The sequence below is a fragment of the Lepidochelys kempii genome, chromosome 13, assembly GCF_965140265.1.
Source record: "Lepidochelys kempii isolate rLepKem1 chromosome 13, rLepKem1.hap2, whole genome shotgun sequence".
Taxonomy (NCBI): domain Eukaryota; kingdom Metazoa; phylum Chordata; order Testudines; family Cheloniidae; genus Lepidochelys; species Lepidochelys kempii.
In genome coordinates this window covers 26,967,278-26,987,609 of record NC_133268.1, presented here as the reverse complement: position 1 = coordinate 26,987,609, position 20,332 = coordinate 26,967,278, and the positions used below count along the sequence as shown (strand labels likewise).

Sequence of the window (20,332 nt, the reverse complement as noted above, 5' to 3'; positions counted from 1 at the left end):
TGAAATTTACAGACAGTCAAAGTAAGAAATATGCTGCTTGAGAATTTATTAGTTTGCTTTAAGGTGATTGACATTGTATATTTTGCCATGTGATGTTGATCATTTGTGTTTTAACTGTTACAAAGCCACAATTTATTGAATCTCAACATCTACGATCATGAAATAATTGTCTGTCTCCCATAATTTCCCAAAACTCTGAAGATTTAAACTGATGAAAATAACAAAGCTTAAACACCAAGATACTGTCAAAATTATAACAAAAATCAAAAGCAAATTCTGCCACGCCTATTGGCCAGCTACCATTACTTTACACATAAAACATACTTTTATGTTTACTTTAAACATAAAAGGGATATAAACCCTCATTCTTCAGGTCATAAGTCAAGGTGTAGCTGAGAAGAGATAAGAAATTATCCCCTGTAGGCAGATAATTCTGTAATTGTGCTTTTTCATACTTTCTGCGCCACCTTCTGCAACATAGGTGCTGACCCCTGTCAGAGACCAAATACTGGGCTAGATCGAGCCTGGGTCTGATCCAATCTGGCAATTACCATTTTCCTAAATTACTTGGGTGAGTAAAGTTTGCACCACTGGGCCCATTTTAGTCTGTTCACCATGCGCTTGATCCTGCAAACCCATACTCATTTCAGTAGTCCTTGCTCACGCGAGAAGTCCCCTTCATTTCAGCCAAGCTACTACCGTAAAGAGAACTGCTCAAGTGAGTAAGGGCTCTCTGGATCAGACCCTACAGCCAGCAGTGCATGGTGCGCATTAGGACGCATGGATGGAACCGAGGTTCCCCTCTCTGCCATAGGGGAGTTCCAGGCTACGTGGGCTGAGCTGTGTCTCTTCCCTGCAGCATGCCTGCTCTGCTGGGCGCCCCACACTGCTAACCAGCCCTCTCCTCTGAGGAGCAAGCCAATCCCTTCTTGCAAGGATCCAACCATTGCCACCCACAGCAAGTGCAGGGCAGTCCAGCAGGAGATCCCACTGTGATTACATTGCTCACTGAAGGGGCTCACATCTGGGATGCAAGCAAGCAGAGATTAGCACTAAGCCTCAGCTGCCAGACCCCTCCTCTGGGCTTCCTCCCTCTCCCACATTTGCTACCTCCAGGAGCTGGCCTTTTCCATCAGCAGCCTGGGGGAGAGAGGCTTCTCCACTCCCAGAAACTGGGAACACTCAGACCCTCCCGGGGACAGGGGCTTGTGAAGCCGTGTAACCCCCAAGCTATGCACCCACTGGCTGCTTCGCAGCATCTCCGCAGGGCAGAGGAGATGAGACCGTGGGGGGAGGGCTTTTTTTCTCCCCCTCCCTGGCTTCGGCAATGGTACGTGCAGCTGGGAGGGCTCTCAGCTGCTGGACTGAGCGCTGCTGCTGTCAGTGTCTTCGCAGCGCCCTAGAGTTGAGGACAGGCGCTGGCTTGGACGGGCAGCAGTAGCTAGGGCTGCTGCTGCTTTTCTGTGTGTGTGCTGTGCTGGCTTTCACTCTTTCCTCCTCCCCTTTCTCACTCACTCACTTCTTCTTTGACATTTTTACCTCTGACATTTTCTTGCTTGGTGAGTATTTTTTTTTCTTCTTCTTTCTTCTTGGGCTGCTTCCCCCCCCCTCCCTCCTGAGTCTTTTTCTTTTAGTAAATTAATCCTGATTTTTAAAAACATTTTTCCAATAAAAGGTGTATGGGATTTTTTTTCTATTAAATCAGACCCTTTCTGTCTCTTTGTTTCTGCCACTTACAGTGTGAGATGTAGCAATTAAACTCGCTTTCTGACGCACCCGCTAATTTTTCCTTCCTTTGATCCCTCTTATTTTCCTTTTTAAAAATGAAATATGCTCCCTCTTTTAAAAAGTCTGTTTTGAAAGTGGGTTTGTTTTAAGCACTGCCCTGCTCTGTTTTCAGAGGCATTTGTCCTTGTTGCAGGTGCCAATGTTTGAATGCTGTGTGTGGTTTCTTCTTTCTCTTAACTTTTAAATTTTTGTGTTGCCCCCCCCCCCCTTTTTTTTTTTTCTTGAATATATTACAGCCTTGGGTCTTGCAAAAATACATAGAATCTTCTTGGAAGATATTTTAAAAAATGGATGTGTTGAAGGAAATGAGAATTCCCCCTCCCCTCTTTTTTTTTTTTTTTTTAAACTGTTGTTTGGAAGTGATTTTCTTGGGAGTATTGACCTGACTCAAGGTTTTTGACCTGTCTAGTAATGCGGGAAGAACAGGAAGGGGGAAAGAGGACAGAGGCATCAACAGCGGTAGGCTGGCGGATAAGAAACTTTCATGTTTCAGAAACTATCCGGGTGAAATCCTGGCCCCACTGAAGTCAATGGCAAAGCACCCATTGACTTGAAAGGGGCCCAGATTTCACCTGCAGAGTGTGGGATAAAACCTTTTCTACCTTAATCCACTATGAGGGAAACAATAAACCAGTTCTGATTGGATGCCATACCATTCCCTGTGTCTCAGCGCTATACTGATGGAAATATATCGACCCAGGTGTGTCTGTGTTTTTTTGTCATGTATCTTTGCTGCTGGGTTTGCTTGTTATGTTCAAAAGAACACTTCTATCCGTTATTGCAATCAGGGGTGCTGTTTGGAAAAGTAGTAGTGAGTGAAATGATAACAGGTTATTTTATCGCTCTTGTAAAATTTAAACCCTGTGCTCTCTGCGGCTAAGATTACTATTGTGCCTGTTGGAACTTATTTAAGATGCTTTGTGCTGACTGAATAGACTGAATGCACTAATCAAATCCCATGTCAACTTGAACCACACCTGAACAAAAGTGCTTTCTTTGTAGCAAATGGGGGCTTGAAATAAATCTTTTGCCTGTTATTGTTAAAAACACTTTTTCTGTTTTGTTTTTTAAGTGGTAGTTTTCTAACATACAATACTTGAAGCTGACAGGTTGCCACTGCTATATCTGTAGTGGCAATTTCAATGGCCATTGGAGACTATAAACAAAAATCCACTTTTCATACAAAATTGCGCTCTCAAAGGCTTGGCTATTTGTGTTGGACTCCATTTGTTTAAGAGGAAACCAGATTAGAGAGAAACTATGCCTATTTATAAAGATATTCCCACGTCTGATCTCTTCCATGTCTGATGACCTTCTGTAAACTAAGCCAACTTTTGCAGTAAAGGGAGAACTGTAGATGGTTTAAGCTTACTTCTCAGAAGGTTGCACTGAGCTTCAAACTGAGGCTTTCCCACTTCCCTGCAGTCTCTCCATGCTTGGTAGCTCTCCTCTTTGAACTTTAAAGGATGGAGGGCTTTAAAGCTGCATTTGACAGCTCCTGAGGCTGGATGCATGCTGTTTCATATTAAACAGGTTATTATTGACTTGCCTTTTGTGAGTAGGCGCCATAAGCGTGCTAATCAATCGCCTATAACAGTGTGTGGTGCCCAGGAGGAGCTGTTATGGGAGACATCTGTATGACAGTGGTCTCTTGAGTGGGAGAGAGCAGTGCAGGGGCTCAGACCTGTATTTGCTAAGGAGCTAAATCCCTCAAGTCTAGCCCATCTTCCCCTGTTACAGCTGGGGGCCGGGTGATCCATCTCAGATAGTCAATTTGGTGGTTTAGGATCTGTCAGTTTCGGGGGTGGGACGTTCAGTTGGGTTTTTGTATCATTTCATTTTGCTGTTTCTTATGATTTGGGTCTAATTTTATTTGGGAAAAAGTTTCATGTCATTGGACTAAAGAAAGCAGATGCAGGAGGAGCTTCTAAGCAATGTAGAATTTTTTGCATCTTTTAACTGAGATTTCTCTTTCACCCCTGGGGGGGGGGGGGGGGGGATGACTAAGATGCACATGTTGTGTGACCAAAATCTAGACACTGTTGCACCAAAGCAGTGTAAAAAGAAAAAAGGCTCTTTGGAGTAGGTAGTAAGAGATTCTAATGGCCACTTGTCACACTGATTATTCCTGGAAGTTTTTAAGGCTATTTTTTTTTTTTTTTTAAGCAGCAGAATTAGGCTTGTTTGAACCGAAGACCTTTCTTCATGAAGTGAATATAGTAAGACAGGTATTCATTTAGTTCTCAGTGCTGTGCCAATGAAAGATTGCCTGTATGTTGGCTCTGACTGTCAAGATAACATTGTCAATGGATTTTAAGGAAATGGCAAAGCAAAGAAGGTGTGTCTCTAAGAACCACTTTCTTTAGAAAAGGCAGATAATAGGCAGTGATTGTGGAAGAATGCCTTACTTACAGATTGTAAGGGGAGGATTAAGTCTCTCAACAAATGGAGACTGGCTTGTGTGAAATAAGACACAGTCCCTCAAAAAATAAAACATTCTCAGCACCAGGAGACTCTTTAGCTACCCATGCACCAAATTATTAAGTAAAAGCAGCAGAACTTTCTTTGATTTGTGTTCTGTATTGATGGCTGTAACTTTGTGTTCTGTAACTTTCAGGCCTAGAATTTTATATCTAGTCAAAGGGAAAGGCCTCTGGATGTAAAATCTCAGAAGCTCCTTGATATGCTAAAGCTATTGTAGAATTTTCCAAAATGTTAGTTATGCATATTGGAGATGGCTGAGCTTCATTTGAAGAGATCCGAATCTCTTCCTGTCCCCCGCTACGTCATTCCCTTATGTGTTACTCTGGACAGGGTTGCATTCTATTGTTTGGAAAAACACAAAAGGAATTTATTTCAGAATTAAAATGTGTGTCTCTGGGGTCAGGCTTCAATTGAAAGCTAGTCTGAAGACATTGTTTGATTTGAAACTAGGAAGTAACGATGGAAAGACTGAATATGTCTAGCAAGTAATACATGCTGGGGGGGAAAAACTGAAATAATGAGCTGAACAGAGCTAACTTTAGGATAAAATGTCCCAGCAAATGGTTTATAAATTCATAACATACTAAGGGGGAAAAGGAAAATGTTTCAAGCAAATAACAAGCTATTTTTTCATAACTATAAAGTTTTAATGAGCTAGTTAAAATATCATCCTAAATCTATACTTTTCAGATTTATATTCTTAGCGGAAGGTTAATCAGTAGAATTCATGCTGATCTGAATCAAGCTGAATAGTAAAGAGAGGCTCTTAGGAGAATCTGAAAGCCAATAGGCATTTTTCAGACCTGAGTTATGTCACTTTTTTAGAATGCCTGAGGCCATTGCATTTTAAGAAGAGGACAAAGCTTTTGTTTTCAAGCTGGCCTAGAAAAATGCAAGGGATAAATCCAAAGAAGGTTTTCAGAAGTTGTCATTTGTGATTAAGTTGATTTTGCTGTTGCCCAAGAATGCAGCACTGTTCCTTGGCACAGCTTGAACTGTCTGTTTCCTCCTCCCCCCACCAGTACCAGTTTCTTATTTGTAAGGAATTCAGGCGAGTGAGAGTATCTAGTTCCTATGACTCAGAGGTGTATATTGATTTAGAGGGTCAGATTTCTGGTAGCTGCATCGCTGATGTAAATGTAATTATACATACTTTACAGAAGATGGGACTGAGGTGACATGAGTGCAGAGACTGACTTAAGAGCAACTTGCTGGCGTTCTACAGACTTAATACGTGAATGTAAGATTGTTTTTACGGGTGGGCTACCTGTTAGGATCAGAAACTGAGATCTTCAAGCAAAGGATTATAATGATATGAAGTGGGACAAAGGAGAACTGTTTACTGTGCACATTCTAGGTAACCCTCCATTCTTCTACAAATGAGGAACATTCATGCCAATTGCAAAAAGCCCTTCAACTTTTTCAGAAATTCACGAACCTTTCTTATATCTTCATCTGCTCCATGCAACCTAAGCCAGTCATCCTTAGTATCCTGTTTCTGTTCGTCGGTGAGCAGGATCCAGAGGCCGTGAAGTGAATGGGACTTTTTCTGTTGACTTTGATCGGGTCAAGCCCTGCAACCGGTGAATAGACCATGTATATGAAGACTGTAAAGCTGGATCTGAGCTCTGTAGGATCTTAACAATGGATGAGAGAAATTATCTGTGTTTTTAATAAAAGTCAAGTACTAGGAGCATCAGAGATAACTATTTCAATTTTAATAATGAGGCGAAAGCTGAGGACAGGTTACTGCTTCAGAGAGCCCAAAAACTCATTCTCTGGATTAGCAATATTAGATAGGTTGTGATAGCATTAAAGGGGCATAAATACAACCCTTCAAAGCCACCTCATTAGTGAAATTACAAAGGAGGTTATAATACTGCAGAGGTCAAGTTCTAAAACAAACTCATTCTCCAAGGCTGCTCTTCCTTAACTGTGCATATATATTTTTCACTATAAACAGTCCTGCTTGAACAGACAGAGGATGCTAATTAGTGGGACACCCTGTTCAGGGCAGCACGAGTCATATTTGAACCAAACAAGAGTTACACAGACAGAGGAGGCTCAGCCCCCAACTCTGCCACGCGGACTCAAAATGACAATCCTCTTCATTACTGATCTTATCAGGACACTTGTGTCTTTCAGTCCAGAATCTTTGTGTTGGACGTGTCTGTCTGCACAGGGATCAAATGAATTTCTGCAGCTGCTATTTCCACTCAAAAGGGCTTGTCTCTTCCTTTTCTTGAAAAGCACAGGCCAGAACCATTTCCAAGCCGCTCTTTAGAAGAGTCAGAAACTGAATGATGGCCTAAAAGGAGATGGCTGTTTCTCCTCTGTCCCACAAAGGAGAAATGCTGAAGCATATTGGGTTCAGTCTTGCCTCCCATGGAAGTCACTGGGAGTTCTGCTATTGACATTACAGGGAGCAGGACTGGTTCTGCTTTGAGCCTGATATTGTAGCTCTTGACTCCTACCCTAAAACTAGGATTTAGAACCCAGGTTCCCCAGTGCTACAAACAGCTTCCTTGTTCCTCTAGTGCATCTGTTCTTCTCCTTTGGAAGGGTTTACTAGAGATATTGCATGAGTTGCCTTCTTTTCTTCAAAAAGATCTTTGTTTAAAATCAAAGGAAAGTGAATGGCATTTGTTTTTTAGAAAATAGGAGCAAGTTAAATGGCATGGAGACCTTTGGGCTATGTGTCTCTCTCCCTGCCTAATACAAATAGTCTCTTATTGAAATCTGCAGCATCAACTCAGCATATGCTGGTACCACAGGAGATTAGAAACTGACAGGGGTGCTGCTTCATCATTCAGATGCTTTCCCCAGCAGACAGCTTGGGCTCTCTACTACACTATGGTAAGGATAACAGTGTATATGTCTCAGACTGCTACTGTAGGGAGCTATAAGAAGGAAAAATGAACAAGGGTGAGGATACTAGCAAGTTCAGGTCCAGCTCCTCCAGTATCAAAACCCAAACAGTAGCTAGACCCAGCCTTTACACTGTGCCACTTCTTATATTAAGAAGAGATGCGTCAAATTGTTCCAAGTGGAGTCCTGCCTTTCAGTAAAAGAATTAAGCATGGACATGAGGGTGAATAGTAAAATCTCCTGCCAGAGTAAATGTCAGCGTCAATACATATAACGGTGATGGGAACCCATATATGAAGCCAGACGTATACAGTCAGAATTGGGGTTTTTTTCTTAAAAAAAAAAAAAAGTTGATTACATAACCAATTCCTTGGAGCCAGGCACATGTCTTCTAGCATGGGGGAGCATGGGCAGAAGCTGTTGTTACTAATGCCCATCATCCTGGTATCTAGATGCTTTTGTACATGGATGCTTTACAAGACTTAAGATGAGACCTTCACGATCTAACTAAGAGAAGCTCAAATCCCAGGCTTGCCTGCTGACTTCAGGTTTGCTAGCCCTTTGGGAAAGCAGGATTTGGAAGGGTCTGGACAGAAAAGTTCATCTCCATCTCCTTCTAGTTCTGCACTCAGTTATATTTCCACAGGGAGTGAATTCCAGAGGCGTGGGCCCGGGTCTGACAAAGCTCTGCCAAGTGTTCCCTTCACGTATCAATTTCTCGTGATCCAGAGAAGCTCAGATCATACCCTGTGCTGGAGCAGTCCTAAAGAGATTTGTATTTAGACCATTTAGGGCTGTATATACAGCAACCAGATCCTTGGCTTTCACCTGACAGCTAGGGTTTGTTGCGCTCCTGTTAGCTCCTGCACTCAACCTGGACTTGCCTGCCTCAAGGTAGACCTAATTAGAACAGCCCAGGCAAGAGGATATGAAGATGGGGGTGACTGACGCAAGAGCTAATTAAGAAGGAGTGCTGCCTGATGGAAGCCTATGGGGGAAGTGAATTTGTTCCTAACCAGGATGTCCTGAAGCACAGTGGAGATGCTTCAGAAGTGGTGGGTTCTTTGGTGTTGCCATGGGATGGGTGGAAATCTTAGAAGTCCCTCCTAGAATGATATTCCAGAACTACCAATACTGCTTAGCCTGAATGCTAATGTCACTGCTGGAGGCCAGGCTTCAGATGGGCTGCGTCAGACAGGTATCGCTGTGTCTGTATGAGGTTGTTTGGTTACAAGGGAGTATCTGCTTGTGGCTTTTGGATTGTGGCAGGGCGTGTGTTACAAAAGGGGCAAAGAGTCCAGTGGCACCTTGTAGACTAGCAGACGTATTGTAGCATAAGCTTTCGTGCGTGAATACCCACTTCGTCAGATGTACCTCACTTCGTCAGATGTTATAAAAGGAACACAAAGCTGCTGTGATCCATGCAAAAACTCCAGTTTGTAGAAGCTTGTTTGGCTCCTCTGTAATAGTTCAAAGTTAAGTTAAACTTGATTTGACCATGGATCTTGCTATTAGAATTTAGGACCTGACTGTGCATCCCCTACTTATGTTGGTGAGCCTTACTGACACGAGTAGCACCATTGCACAAGTGGGCCTTGAAGGTATTGCCAGCACATATGGTCTATTCTAAAAGTTAGCTGGGGTGAATACTACCAGCACCTGTAATGGAGGCTAAAGGTCTGATCTTGCCAAGAGACCTCCATGAGCAGACTCCTGTGCCCATATGGAGCCCCGTTGGTTCTTATGGTAGGATCACTGTCCTAAGCCCTGAAACTAAACCCTGGAGCTGCAACTTTTTCAATGATCATTGTTCAAAAAGGCCCTCTGATCAACCTATACAGCAGGCACCCCCCATTTACCTCATGTAATCCTCTCTCTATTAACTGAATGCAAGAAACAGCTGAGAGAAGTGTGTGATAGTAAAATGTCACCAAAAGAGTTTGGTATGAATTGAATATTCAATTGTACAACATCAAAAACACATGAACAATCACTGAAAGAAACATCAAAAGTGATCGTGTTTTGGTTTCCATCTTAAATGGGAATGGAAAGGTCTCATATAGTGAAGCAAAAAAAGTGAGCTGTAGCTCATGAAAGCTTATGCTCAAATAAATTGGTTAGTCTCTAAGGTGCCACAAGTCCTCCTTTTCTTTTTGCGAATACAGACTAACACGGCTGCTACTCTGAAACCTGTCAAAAGAAGGTGTTCTCCAATAATTTAAATGTGGTGTAAATAATCTTTCCATAGGGTATATTTATTAACTTATTAGTAGCTTATTTCCTTCTGGAAGCAGAACTGCCCCTAGTGGTGTCAGGGGACAGAGGGTTTATAAACTTTTCATTATAATAGTTCCACAAAAGGTATTAAAGCTGGTGTCTTGCCCCACAGGCATGAGGGTCGCTGAACTCTTGCCTCTCCTCAAAGAACTGGGACCTTTCTGAGCCCAGCCATTAGCTGGGTAATATTTGCTTAGGAAAAAATGCAATTCCTCTGTCAGCTTTTATCCAGGCTCCTGGGCCCTGATTACTTGTTTATTTTCTGCAGCTTATCGAATCACTTTTCATACAGAGCTAAGCATTGATCATCTTTTGCGGTCCTTCCTCTTTGTTCTGTCAGCAAATGTTACAAAATGAACCTTAAAATACCTCTTTTCCAAAATGAACAGGCCCTGTATACTCACAGGTGGGTGGAGCTCTTTCATCTGAAGCATAAATCAGGGGTAGCCTCTACTCCGGCTGTTTGCTTGTAACCCTCATCAGTGCCCTCCAATGCTCTCTTTACACAGACAGGCTTTGAGGCCAGGCCCAAAAGCAAGCAGGGGTGTAATGAAAACAAAAAAACGAGGCACCAAAGTGCCATTTGCTTTCATGATGATAAAAAATGCAAACTCTAAGTGCTTGAACCACTGCACTGGGTCCCGTCTACAAATGGCTGGCTCTTCCCATACTGCAACAGATGAGCCTTTGTGTAAGCAGGGGAATGGTCCTGCTATTGTGGGGAACTTTCCTGGCTTATACACTACCCCGATGAAATGGGCTAGCAAAAGGATCTGAGTCCTCGCTCCCACTACCTTTACCCAGAGGCTTGCCTGACCTCAAGGGCTTCCCTTCCACTCTCCTGTATGTCAGAGTCCTGGTAACCCCAACAAGGCTGGGCCCAGGATTCCTGGCAGGCTCAACCCCCAACCTTGTTGTGGTCACTTAGGGCAGGGACTCGGGTGTCCCCAGTCCGGGCTGCTCTCTCTGCACCGGATGATTGACCCACTGATCATTACATAGAGTTCAAAGCAAATACAATTTATTAAACAGCAATCAATTTAAAAAAAAATGGGAAAGGTTAAAGGAAAACACGTCACCCTGCTCTGTGGCACTGGGAGGTCACAACCAGCTATCTCTGGAATGTGAGTAACAGACTGAACTTCCCTTCCACGTCCCAGGCCTCCTCCTCAGGCCCTGGCTGTGCTGCGGGGCTGCTGCGGGTCGGTCACTTGCTCTGGCGCTGGCCTCAGGCTTTAAGTGGCAGGGCCTTTCTTCCCAGCATCGCCTCCGCCCCATCCCCATCCAAGTCTAGCCTGCAGGGCCTCTTGGCTGGGGCGTCTCCCTGCACTGGACCCGCTGCCCAGGGTCCTCCTGGCTCTTCTCAGCTGCTCACTGTATCAGGCTCCAGCTCCAGCCTGTCTCAGGTCCAGCTCCACTCTGCCTCAGCCCGCCTGCTGCTGCTGCTCTGCCTCCAGCTCCCTGGGCTGCTGCTCTGGCCTCTCTGGCTCTGGGTGCTGCAGCTTTGCCCCCAGCACAGATCTGCTCTGTGGGCTACTTCTGTGGCTCTGCTCCCTGGGCTGCTTTTCTGGCCCCTCTGCTCCCCAGCTCAGCTCAGGGCCCTGCTTTCTCCTTGGCTCGGCCCCACTCTGTCTGACCCAGGCAATTCCAGCTCACAGGGAGGACGGGACCCCCCTGGCCTCCTGACTCCCTGATTAGCCTGCCTGCCTGCCCTGTCAATCAGGCTGACCTGGAGCACTGGCCTCGCCCCATTGTTCCTGGGGACTGTCAGTCTCAGGGTCCTGATTTCCCATCGACCCTTCCCCTTTCTTTTGGTATTGGGAGCTAGCCGACCAGAACATCCCCACTGAGTTTTAGTAAGGGGACAACAGTCCCCTTCTATTTGTCCTTTCCGTTTGACACAAGAGTGAGGGCACCATAAAGTAATATTTAGCAGTGGGAGGAATGCCATAGCTGAGTCTGATGCCCAGAACCAATAAATGTTAGCACCACAATTTAATAGTGGTATGGTTGGTGGAGGGTACTTGCTGCATCTCTATCTTCCATTTCCCCATTTGAGAACATTGTGATGCTATGGTGGTGGCCTGGGGTATGATCCTAGAGGGAACACAGCTCCCCATCTAGCCTCTGTGTGTATAAAGGCAGCAAGGCATCATTTTTACATATACAGAATAAGCCAGTGGAGTGGCACTGCTCCAGCATACTGAAGGTAGACTTGAGTGTAGCTAATTCAAGGGAGGCAAGCCCGGAAGCTGTAGTCTTACTTGGAACAAGTATTAATAAGCCATTACCTGACATTTTATTTCTGGCTGCTTCCTTAGGTATGCAGATATTTTTCTAACACACTAATTCTAATCCCTAATAAATGCTACAGAGCAAGAGAATGCATACAGTCATCAACTGATACGTGATTTCTAAGCAGTGGTCAGCCCAGGGAGTGCATCACTGATTTCATTATTCAGATACTTGCTCGTACTTGTTCCTCTACAGTATGTCTCAGAATACCAGATCTTATGAGACAAGAGCTACTGCACCTCTGAAAATATACAGGGAATTACCCAATTGAAGGACTCCAAGCAAGGGGCTAAAGTGAATAACATGAATGGTAAATGAAGGCTATGTTAAGAATGTTTCCATACTTTTATTGTCATTCCATACTTTATCTGCATTGCCTTCTCTAGTTCAGGTTTACAGTTGTTAACGCTGATGTCCGGCTTTGTGTCACTCTAGCAGGTCTGTCTAACAAGCTGCTAACATCTAAGGAAAAAATACAGCACTCGTCACCTCATAATGAATGGATTTTTAACCTATACTCTTGGGGCATAGGCAAAATACTGTATTAGCCCCATTTTATACCTGGCAAACTAAGGCACTGGGGTATGTCTACACAGCAACTGGACACTTGTGGCTGGCCCGTGACAGTTGACTTGAGGCTCGAGCTGTGGGGCTGTTTCACTACTGTGTCCATGTCGCCTGGGCTCAGTTTGGAGCCAAGGCTCTCGGACCCTGTGAGGTGGGAAAGTCCCAGAGCTCGGGTTCCAGCCCAAGCCCGGAAGTCTACACTGCAATGAAACAACCCCACAGCCCAAGCAACGTGAGCCTGAATCAGTAGGCCTGGGCCTGCTGCTGGTTTTTCTTTGCTGTGTTGACATACCCTTAGTCGGTTAAGTGACTTGCCCATGGTCCCCCAGAAAGCCTGTAGATAACCAAGGATTTGAATCCATGTATCCTAGTCCAGTATCTTAACAACTAGGCCATCCTTCTTACTGTTATGATAGGATAACATCTTGTATTTACTCGATGCTCCTCATCTAGCAGGCTCATGAAGGGCTGAACAAACTATGCGTCCAATCAGATTGCTATGTCTAATGCCAAAAACGCAGCCTGCCGTGGGGCCAAACTCAGTTACGCACGCAACATTACACAGCAATTTAGGGCAGGGAATGAGGAGGAATATTCTTCTTGGTTTAGCAAGTGGCTCCACAAATCTGAAATTTTTCTGGGTCAGTGATGCAAATAGGGAAATTCGAGTGATTGCAGCAAATGTTGTAGTGTGTATGTATATACAGTAAAATAGTCATATGAATAAATGTCACTTAATAAAATGCCTGCGGAAGTTTTTCAACACTTCTGATGTACTGGGATGCTGTTAGCTTACTTGATGGAGGCTTCTGTCTCCATGTGAACAAATGAACAGCGATGGAGAGACGCCCTCTGTCGCTGACTGCAGTGAGGAAAGCACTCTGCTTCTGAATGCTGTTTTTTAACTAAGTTTCAATCGAGTGTGGAAATGGAGAAAGCAGATGTTTGTTTTTCCTGTGCTAGAGCTTCACTCTCCTTTTATGCCAACTCAGAGGTCTCCTTGCAACTAACAAAGGGAGTTTCTCTAGCTAGTGGAATGAAAACAAGCTGACACAATGAATGCAAACTCATTAGCTTGTTTGTATTGCTGTTCTTCCTGAGAAGCCTCCTTTATTTCCAATGTGGTTTTTTTGTTGTTGTTTTTTTGCATAAGAATAAGAATGAAGCTGTCTGGTTAGGAAAGCCAGTGTCTCACCTCCCCCACCCTGGGGGAAGAGAGCTAGAGGAGTACTTCATAAGAACCCTAGTCCATGTCAGCTATCCTCATCGTTATACAGTCCAAATGGCCAAAGAATGGGAGGGGAAACAGAGGGAATGTCTGCAAAAAGAAAAGGAGGACTTGTGGCACCTTAGAGACTAACAGATTTATTTGAGCATAAGCTTTCGTGAGCTATAGCTCACTTCATCGGATGCAATGTCTGTTGCTCAAGGGCACAGAGCAGGTCCCGAGCAGAGCCGGGAATAAATCCCAAGTTTCCTTATGCACCATTGTGTACCCTGAGCTGCACTTCTCCCCAGCCCCACCAGTCCCAGACTCCATCTGCTTTGAAAGTATGCAAACTCAGTGCACGTGTAATAGAAGTACATGCAATCACACGTTTTAAATATATTTTGAAATATGCCTAAAACCACTGTTCCAAGTCCGGTGCTTTTGCTGGGGATGCCAGGTGGAAAGAGACTCTCTCTGTCACAGTTAATGTCTTAGTCTCACTGGGATGAATGTGTTTTACCATATTTAGCTTAAGACTTTAAGTCTTGCAAATACCACTACTATGCTAGTGTTTGGTTTCCAAGGAGTTAACCCATTGTTTGACAACTGAGATCTGGTGCAAAATTTCCCTGCTCTTAGAGTGGCGGTGTTTTCTAGTGGGTGGGACACGTAACTGGGGCTCCGGGTTATTTGGGTTCTGTATCTGGCTCTTCCACTGACCTGCAGTGTGATGTGAGGCAAGTCATTTCACCTCTTTGTGCCTCGGTTTCCCCCTCTATGTTTTGTCTGTTTAGCTTATAAGATCTTTGGGGCTTGGACTATCTCTTACTATGTGTTTTGTACAGTGTCTAGCACTGTAGGCCCTGAACTTATCTGGGGCCTTTAGGTGCGACTGTAACATAAATAGTTTGTATAATCTCTAGAACAGTGAACTTGTTCTTTTCATGTTCCTGATATTTGCTAATTTGTTCATTATTCTAAATTGTACAAACAGCTTTAACTAAAAGAGTTTGGGCCTTTAGTTCTCTTTCAGCTCCTTAGATTACTCTGTTGTTCAGAATTTGGTAGTCAGCCTGTGATTGGCCACCCAAGTCACATAATATGCTTCCTGTTCCCTGACTGGATTACTAAACCCTTATAAACAGGAACAGTGACAGAACAGGTTGAATCTCAAGGAGAAATGGTGCACTTTAGGGACAGAGGCTTGGGAGGTGAGCAGGCTGAGGAATTTTTAGTACATTCAAAACCTCTTCATTTTTATTTTGCAGAAGAGCATTTTCTTCAGCTATACAAGTGGACCCTAAAAATAGCTGGGTTCCTACCTGGCTGAGGTGGGGAGAGAGACGTCAGGTGCATTGGCTGTAGCACAGACTTCACTATCCATTTGCTCTTGTCCCATTCTGACGCCATAACTGAGCCCAATAAGGTGCCCAAGCAATGCAAATGTGCTCACTTCTGAACGTGTCATTTGCACATGAATATTTGTATGTAAAGAAATAAAAGCTCCACTCGAGCTATTTATGCAAATGGGGTTGGACTGTGAAAAGCAAACAAAAAGGTCGGGAATGCAGTGGGATTGACTCCCAGGTTGGCTTTCACTTAAGGGTTCATGACGGTAATTTACGTCTGTTTACCCACTTCCAACAGGCGGGTAGGCAACATTTAATTTTTGTGCACACACATCTATGCAGTGCTATGAAGGGCCACTCACATCTGTGCACTCTATATAGGTCAGATGCGTGTTAGGTTCTTTATGAAGACAAAACTTGACAGCCTTTCCTCTGTGCAAGGAAGGAAAAAAAAATCACGGAATTAGCATGCTAACTCCATAAGGAATGTTTTTAAGGACAGAGCCCTAAAGCAGAAGCACCTGCAGGTGAACTGCAGTGGCATTGCTATGTGCTTCAGGTTGTGAAAATGAGCTTTATTGATGAAAGATTTATCTGAGCTGTGTACTAGGGTTTGATGCAATGTCATATCAGATTAGTCTTACAATGCAAAGTACGAAAGGGTTCTGGGTTGCTTCTAACAGATGCTTTTGCCTTTCTTTTCTCTTAATAAAAGGCCTTTATTTCAGTTGGTGGAGCTTGTGATTCTTTGTTGCTTTATACATGTAAATGTAAAGCCCACTTTGTCCTACTGTTGTGTTCGCTGACCCATTCCTGCACCTCTGGTTTGGTCTTACTGGTAGGGAAAGTGAGCACAAGGTGAAGTCAGAATGCCCCATTTGCCGTAATACTAGCTAAACTCAATTGAAAGACTCCTATTGCTTTGGTGGGTGTTGGATCAGGCCCTTGGTGTGTGGCTCCTGCAGAGAGCACCACCCCAAGGCAAGGTTGGTTGGGATGAAAGGTGAGGCAAGGAGATTAGTAGTGGCCTAGGGAGCTGTTTACTTCTGGGTCACCAGTTTGATCCAGCTCATGGGTGCATAACTGGTTGGAAAATCATTCCCAGAGAGTAGTGGGCATGTTGGAGTGGGGTCCTGCTGGGATCGGTTCTGGGTCCGGTTCTGTTCAATATCTTCATCAGTGATTTAGATAATGGCATAAAGAGTACACTTGTAAAATTTGAGGACGATACCAAGCTGGGAGGGGTTGCAAGTGCTTTGGAGGATAGGATTAAAACTCATAACGATCTGGACAAACTGGAGAAACGGTCTGAAACAGGATGAAATTCAATCAGGTCAAATGCAAAGTACTCCATTTAGGAAGGAACAATCAGTTGCACACATACAAAATGGGAAATGGCTGCCTAGGAAGGAGTACTGCGGAAAGGGATCTGGGGGTCATAGTAGATTACAAGCTAAATATGAGTCAGCAGTGTAATGCTGTTGGAAAAAAAGCAAACATCATTCTGGGATGTATTAGCAGGAGTATTGTAAGCAAGACACGAGAAATAATTCCTCCGTTGTACTCCACCTAGGGAGGTGGTGGAATCTCCATCACTGGGGATTTTTAAAAGCAGGTTGGACAAACACCTGTCAGGAATGGTCTAGATAATACTTAGTCCTGCCCTGAGTGCAGGGGATTGGACTAGATGACCTCTCAAGGTCCCTTCTGGTTCTATGTCATTAGTGATCCGTGTCAGTGTTGCTGATTCTCATAACCTTAGGGGGCCTTCTTCAAGTCTGAGCTCCTGATGTCGTGTTGATGTGAGAACCTTTCTTTTTTTCATTTAAAGAAATAAAAGTTTCTAGCTGCATAGTTGTGGAGAAAAGCTTGGGATTATGACCCGAGTGCAACCTAAAGGCTCAGAAACTAAACTAAAAAGAACGCAGTGTTTATTTTGTGTTAAAATCTCATGATTCTTAAGCAAATCTCGTGAGTTCCCAAGATTTTGGAACATTTTCGGTTGGCAGTGCTGCCTGAAGTCATGACCAGCTGTTGTCCTGTTGTATGTGAACAGCTGGTATGGAAATACCTGGACCTATATATTCACTTACTTTGATGTATAAGCATATTAATAGGCACCGCCCCATGCAGTGAGTACTTCTATTAAAATCGGCTGCCCTCCAAAAGCATCCAAAAAAATTATTTGTAATGACAGCATGGCTGCAACATCTCCCTTTCCCCCACCTGTCCGTTCTGCAAACGCCTGGGAAGAAAGATGTGCCCAAAGGGTTAACACATCCATGCCCTGATTTTTGAAACTGGGGGCTGACAGGCTCCTACATCTATGTTTAGGCACTTATATAAGTGGCATGAGTTTCCTATGTTCTCAGCAGTCAGCAGCTGCCAATCACGTCAATAGGATAAAGTGACTTTGGTGAGATCTGGCAGATGGTCAGCACTCTTGAAAATCAAGCTGCGTGTGGGTTCAGGAGCTAAACACTTTCGACTACTGTGTTGGCCCTAGCTTCTGGCAGGCCAAGGCAGGGAAGTGAGTTCCAGGCTTCCATGGAGGGGCTTGGACAGCACAGTAATGGGCATAAAGAATGGAACACCCCTCTGGCAGCAACCTCTCCTCTATCTTCCTGTGTCGAGAGAACTCCAGCATGAGCCCCTCTGCTGGTCCCACTGTACTCGAAAGGTAATATGTAACTGCATGGCTAATTCTCAATAGACGGGTGTCCCCATTTGAGGAATCCTCATAATTGCTATCTTTTGACAGACTCAGCAGAGAGGCCAATGAACTGAATAAGCATGGAGACTAGCTTTCCCTCTGTCAGGCAGATGGTCCCTCGAGGTTCGGGTCAGGGCACATTGGCGGGGCACCACCTGGCACTGCCAGCTCCTACCCCTAAACCTCTACCAAAAAAAAAGAGGACATCAATACAATCTTAAGAATGCCCCCAAACCTTAACCCAAGCAGAATTTTGACCCCCAAAAGGGAAGGGTGTCAGCATCTCCATGAAGTCCAGTAGGGACCTGGCTGTTGCTATTGATTTTGACGTGGAGGGTGCTCAGATATTCTGGTGATGAACAGAAGTATAAAGCTCTAAGATTTAAGATAGAGTGACATGCAGGGTGATGTCTGGAAGGTTACCCTCCTGTTGTCCCTGATCTGTGCATATAAGCAGAAGACTTCAGACCTCAGGGCAGTCAGGCAGGAGTCTTTCCCCTGATTCCCATTACAAAGCAAACAGAGAAGCTAAGACATTTTTCAGTTTTATTCTGACTTGATGCTAAACAGAGGGCGTAAAATCCTTATTTTCTGGGAATAAAAATATATAAATTCTGCATTCTCTGCCCTGCATTTACATACCAGAACTGCAATGACTGTCTGGTTTGATCAAAACAAGGCAAGATGAATATTTTTGTAGCAATAAGCACCTTTTGAGAATGATTTGGATGAAGTTAGAACTTCAAGAGAATTCAGCCTGCTTGAGCCTTCCTGCTGCTCAGCGACGACTTTATTACTTTTATGTAAATTCAGAGTTAGATTGAAGATGATGGGATAATGCCAGGTTCCGCTGCTGCTAATAGCCTCAAAGTTTAGAGGAGAATAAGGATTTTGCATTGTCTTGTTTATTCATCAGGACTCCTAATCATGAATACTTCTGACTCATCCTTTAATCTGGTTTGGAAAGCAACTCAGATTATTACAAATATTTGGAATTAGTGTTCTGCTTTAAACCAAGGATCTGGGAATAAGGGAACACATAATTGCTGAGATCCTAGGGGCAGATTTTCAAAAGAAATCAGCACCCTCAGTGATCGTAGCTATAGAAAATCCAGCCATAAATGCTGCAATAATCACTGTTGTGGACTGAACATTTTTGAAAATTGAGAGTGCAGAGCTCTTGAAAATGTGGCTCTGTGCTAACAATACTGCAAATAACACAGTATTGTAATTGCACTGAAAGGACCAAGCTGAGCCAGGGCTCCATTGTTAGGAACTATACAAACATGGGTAGCAAGTAGCATAGGCTAGGGTAAGATACGCCTCCCCTAATCCAGGCTGTCACCACGGCCTGGCCCGAGGCTCCACCCTGACTCCCACTCTCCCCAGAAGCCAGCAGGGTCTCTGCTGTGGTTGGTGGCCTGGAGCTGGGGCTTGGCTGCTTTGGCTGGCTGGCTGGCAGCCAGGGGTGGCTCAGGCCAGGGGGTGGCTTAGGGCCAGCTGGCCGGCCGCAGCCCAGGGGTCAGGAAGGCCAGCTGGTGGCCGGGAATTGGGGCAGTTTGGCCGGGGCTCCTCTAGCTGCAACGGGGCTGGGGACGGGCTCAGGGCTCTGGAGGGTGAGGGGGGACAGAAGAAGGGGGTTGGAGAGGTGCCTCAGGTGGAAGGGGCAGGGCCGGGAGGCTAGCCTCCCCAAAGGAGGCGTTCATGTGCCTCCCATGTACACAAACACATCAGAGTACCTCCTGCAAACAGCATATAGTCTAAATAGACAAGACAGGAAAAGGGTTGGAGAAAATAAGTGTCATTTTACAGATGGGGAAGTGAGACACAGAGATAAGTGACTTGGACAAGGTCACACAGGAGGTCTGTGGCAGGGACCTAGTCTTGTGCCTAGTCTTCATGGGACCTAGTCTTGTGCTTTAACCATAAGAGTATCCTTTCTGTATAGTGAATCATGCTCCATGAACTACAAGGGAACACATTTCAGCTATAGTCTCCTCTTTTGTGTCTCCACTTTGGTGTGCTGCTAATTGTGTTAGGAAAACGGACATTTGCCACTTTTGAACCTGTAGAAACCTCCATTTCCTCGTGCTAGGCAGGTAGCTAGGTGCCCATCTGCCCTCTGTGTTTGTGTCAGCAACTGTTTGTGAGTGTGCAAAGGGGTTGTGTCTTTTTTGGTCCTTGTTCTGGTATTAGCGACTTACAAATATTTGCATACAGTCCACCCGTTGAACTGCTGTGCCCCGGATGCATTGTTAACAGCAGGGGTTGAACCTGGAACCTTTAGATCTCAAAGCTCGAGCTAATAGGTTCTAGCACTGTTAACCGAGGCTGTAGCAGGCTTATCAACAGCTACATGTGACCCAGCCGCCACTAGGGAGGACACGGTACTGTGTGAAGTGGGTGCGGGTCACAGTGTGTAACTTTTTGGTGCTCTGGAGCTTTGGTACACGTCAGTGGTGCAAGTGGATTTTAATCTGCAGCAGCGAAAGGAGCAGAACGTGGGGCCACCAGGGCTGTATTACCCCCCAGCGCTCTGCTCCGGCAGGCCTGTACAGACCCCAGACAGGAGACGCAGCAGCGTGGAGGGGTTGAGGTCAGGGCTGGAGGCAGTACAGCCCTGCTGGGGGAGCTGCGGACGGCCCTGCATTCTGCTCCTTTTGCCGCTGCGGTTCCCGGGAGAGCCCTGCTGTGGTTCTGAAAATTTGTCTTTTCAGTGTAGCAGACTGGCAATAAATGTCTTAATGATACGGCATATCTGGCCGTACCTGTTAGCTTGCA

The 20,332-nt window shown here is 44.8% G+C and overlaps 1 protein-coding gene across 6 annotated transcripts in view; it reads left to right on the top strand.

The window, feature by feature from the left end:
• Window positions 1–1,288: 1,288 nt before the first annotated feature.
• The window catches only part of RALY (RALY heterogeneous nuclear ribonucleoprotein), a 277,534-nt gene continuing 258,490 nt past the window's right edge, over window positions 1,289–20,332 (top strand). For 2 of the 6 annotated variants that reach the window (XM_073309890.1, XM_073309888.1), the window contains exon 1: window positions 1,289–1,559. The gene's annotated coding sequence lies outside the window, so the exon portion shown is untranslated. Of the gene's footprint in view, window positions 1,560–2,197; window positions 2,489–20,332 lie in introns of those variants that run through there. The other 4 variants (XM_073309892.1, XM_073309891.1, XM_073309893.1 and 1 more) reach the window with 4 other exon arrangements.